This window comes from Stegostoma tigrinum, chromosome 12, assembly GCF_030684315.1.
Source record: "Stegostoma tigrinum isolate sSteTig4 chromosome 12, sSteTig4.hap1, whole genome shotgun sequence".
NCBI classification, from domain to species: domain Eukaryota; kingdom Metazoa; phylum Chordata; class Chondrichthyes; order Orectolobiformes; family Stegostomatidae; genus Stegostoma; species Stegostoma tigrinum.
Window position 1 is genome coordinate 79,243,312 of NC_081365.1, and position 4,250 is coordinate 79,247,561.

At 43.8% G+C, this 4,250-nt stretch overlaps 1 non-coding gene across 1 annotated transcript; it reads left to right on the forward strand.

Annotated features, from left to right (window-relative positions):
• The first annotated feature begins 3,447 nt into the window (after window positions 1–3,447).
• trnar-ccg (transfer RNA arginine (anticodon CCG)) lies at window positions 3,448–3,520 on the forward strand. Its single transcript has one exon. It is a non-coding gene; the product is annotated as a tRNA-Gln (tRNA).
• The last annotated feature ends 730 nt before the right edge of the window (window positions 3,521–4,250 follow it).

Below are 4,250 nucleotides of genomic sequence, written 5' to 3' on the forward strand. Positions count from 1 at the left end.
ACTTGTTTTTCAGAGGAATGACCACAGGGGATCCCTGCACCGATTGCTTTTTCCCTCTTCTAACAGTTACCCAGCTTTCTTCACCCTTAGGAGTAACTACTTCCCTGTAACTCCTGTCTATCACGGACTCTGCCTTCCAAATGATCCGAAGTTCATCCAGCTCCTGCTCCAGTTCGCTAATGCGGTCTTGGGGGAGCAAGAGTTGAGTGCACTTCCTACTTGGATGGGACACTAATGGCGTCCCTCACCTCAAACATCATGCAGGAGGAACATTCCTGTAGCTGCACTGCCATCCCTGCTAGTCCCCTTATCAGAAAATTTAAAAAAAGAAAAAAAAGCTTACCTGATTTGTCCCTGGTGTATAAGGTTAGAGGAGGTGGATGGATGGGAGGCCCTACAAGGATAGGGTCTTGGGTATAGAAAACGACCACTTATATAGCGGAGGGGATAAATAAAGTCTGTCCTTTCCCAGAAACCTCTGCTCTCCGAGGTGCTGCTGCTCACAACAGAAATGGAGGGCTCCAACACTCAAGATAAGCTTTTAAAGATTTAAAATCACTGACTCATCCACTTCCCGACAGGCCCCTGGTCCAAGCTCCCGCTCTTGCTGCTGCTCACAACAGAAATGAACATCACATCTAATTTATGAATGCTGCCTTCAGACACCTAGGAATGAGAATCATTGATGACTGTTACGAGATGACAAGATCCTAGTCTATAAAACAGTCATTCCTTCTGATTGTTTTATATCGTTCCAAAATTTGGATTATTTATAGACACCACCTCAAAGCCCTTGATGATTGAAATGGATTCTCTGCATTAGATGGGAAGGTAGGTATACTAACATCAGTCTCCTTGAAGGAACCAATAGCATAGGCCATTGGTCTAGGTCATGATCATCCAAAATTAACTCTGCAGGACTGTCCATGTGGTTAGGATGAGATTTCACTGTCAAAGTAAATCATCGGCCAGTTCAAAGAAGACACTTGAATGAAAGAGTGATAAATCAAGCATTTCAGACTCCCTGAAGGCTTCCGTCAAAAAATATAACATAGACGTCAATATGTAGGAAGAGATAACAAGGTGCAGAGCTGGATGAACACAGCAGGCCAAGCAGCATCAGAGGAGCAGGAAGGCTGATGTTTCGTGCCTAGGCCCTTCTTCAGAAATGGGGGAGGGGAAGGGGATTCTGAAATAAATAGAGAGAGAAGGGGAGGCAAATAGAAGATGGACAGAGGAGAAGATAGATCAAGAGGAGACAGACTAGCCAAAGAGGCAGGGATGGAGCCAGTAAAGATGAGTGTAGGTGGGGAGTGGGGAGGAGATAAAACAAGCTTCAAAATCTCCCTTCCCCCTTCTGCATCCCAAAACCAGCCCAGCTTGTCCCTGCCTCCCTAACCTGTCCTCCCTCCCACCTATCCCCTCCTCCTACCTCAAACCCCACCCCCATCTCCTGCCCACTAAACTCATCCTGCCCCCTTGACCTGTCCATCCTCGCTGGACTGACCTACCTCCTCGCAACTTCCCACCTACTCTCACCTTTACTGGCTCCATCCCCACCTCTTTGACCTGTCTGTCTCCTCTCCACCTAACTTCTCCTCTGTCCATCTTCTATCCACCTTCCCCTCTCTCCCTATTTATTTCAGAATCCCCTTCCCTTCCCCCATTTCTGAAGAAGGATTTAGGCCCAAAACGTCAGCCTTCCTGCTCCTCTGATGCTGCTTGGCCTGCTGTGTTCACCCAGTTTTTCACCTTGTTATCTCAGATTCTCCAGCATCTGTAGTTCCTACTATCTCTGAAACAATCTGTAGGAAGCCCTTGTTCAGAAGAAACTGACTTGGAGGCACCCTCTGTATGAAGGGTCACAACTCTTTACCATTAAGGGCTATGCTCCTGGATCATGTAGTTGCATTTGTGTCAGCTGCCAACAATGGTTTCTCAAGCAAGGCTCGCTATCTGATCATATTGTGGCAGCTGCCGTGCTGTCTAACTTGGCATTTTTGAGATGCCAATTGATGTAAAGGTCAGTTTGACAACATGCTAAGTCTGACTCACTTATTGTCCCTAGCAAAATTTTGGGCTTGTCCACTGCTGGAGATTTTCTTTTATCCCACTTGCCTCTTTGTATGGATCTGTTGTTTTTCTGAGGCTGTGTTCTACTTTGGCATACTTTCTGAACGTGACTCAAGATTTTACATCCAAACAATTTAGTTTAATTGCTGGGCAATTTCACTCCTGTGAGGTTTCTTTGCTTCACAGCATTGGCAAGGACTGTTAGTATCTGATGATTATGCACTGCATTGGCTTAGTATGTGTGCCTTACATGGTTTTTCACCTTGAGAATTGAATTGATCCTGCTCATCTCCTGGGCAAAGTTTGATACTCACTTGTTAAGAATGATCTGCCTTGACTTCTGCTTCACTCACCATCTGAATGGCATCAGGTCTTCTTTGCCCTGTAAGAAGTATGACAAAGACTCTGACAAGGATACCTTGATGTGCACCAGCAGCTTATGCACGTGAGAGTCTTAGGGGGTAATTTTCAATGTAAATTTAGTTTTTTCTTAAATTTAGCTTTCAACTGCACATTATTTTTCAAGAGAAGTTAACTTTTCCTGCATCCATCAATCAACGATAAAGTAGCTCTGAGCGAAATTATAGCAAATTAATTAATGGCTGGATTAAAACAATTTTGAAGCTTGAATCGGTCATTTTCAGCAAGTGTATATTGAGGTCTATATCAGTGCTGCCTTGTCTGCTGTGTGGAGTGTACATCCTGCAGTATGTGGGAAGTCAATGAGCTATCCCAGATGAATACGTCTGCAGGAAGTGTGGCAGGTATCATAGATTTAGACCAAAAAATTCACCTTCGGTGATATGAACTATGCAGTGCATTCTCTAGACAAGAGAAATAAAAGCGAGTATACCATGGTAATATATTAAAGAAAAACTATGACGGGGAGGAGAGACAAGAGAGGAGCATATTTACAGGGGTGAAAGAATCAGGGATGGAACAAAATGTCAGAACGATTAGAGAATAATTTAGAAACAGAAAATCATAAAGTTGATCCTCCAGTTATCAAATTGGATACTATGGAGTCGCTTAAAAGTTAGATAGAATGTTATCCTATGTCACTGAAATCTATCAAAGTGACTTCTGAAAGCAATTACAGATTCATAAACTGAGTTGTGACTGGCAGGATACTGTATGTTGCCTGACTGGGTAGTAATTACCTAGTTTTGATTTACCCTGCTTGCTGTGCATAGAACATACTGGGCAATTTTCCATATTGTCAGATGGATGCCAGTCTTGTAGTTGTACGGGTACAGCTTAGCTCAGGAAGCAACTAGTTCTGGAGAATAAGCCTTCAGTGTTATTGCTGAAGTGTGGCAGACCCTTCAATTATTACATGAATAGATTGCAAGATCCACACCTTGCATGCATGCAGCCCCTGTGGCCTAATGGATAAGGCACTGGCCTCTGAAGCCAGAGATTGTGGGTTCAAGTCCCATCTGGGGTGTTGTGGATACCTGTAATGAATTGCATGTCACAAAGCATCTATGGGTTGTTGTTACACTTTGTGCCAATGAAGTTTTTCTTGTAACTGAGTGACCAATCACAATAATTCCTATGCAGTGATAATGGGAACTGCAGATGCTGGAGAATCCAAGATAATGAAATGTGAGGCTGGATGAACACTGCAGGTCTAGGCTGGAAACGTCAGCTTTTGTGCTCCTGAGATGCTGCTGGGCCTGCTGTGTTCATCCAGCCTCACATTTCTTATCTTGAATTCCTATGCAGTGCCTCTCTCTGCTGTTTGTTTACATTAACACAGTGCAATGCTTCCCCTAAGTCGGATGTTATCCCAGTCACACAGGGAACAATGTCACTGCTGCACATTCTAGGACAGCAGAATCAAAGAAACACATGTACAGAAAGAGATCATTTGGCCTGCTGTGGTTATGCTGACAGAAAATGAACTGTCCAGCCTGATCTTATTTTCCAATTCCACTCTAACCCTCTATGGACATGACAATTCTATAGCAATCACTACACTAGCATCTACCCAGAAATAGGGAAAACTGCCCAGATAAGTCCTGTACATAAAAATCAGGAGAAATCCGACCAAGCTGATTATCACCTCATTGGTCTGCTCTCCATCATCAATAACGTGATGGAAGGTTCTTCGACTATCAAGCAGTTCCTGCTCAGCAATAACCCATTCAGTGATGCCCAGTTTATGTTCTGCC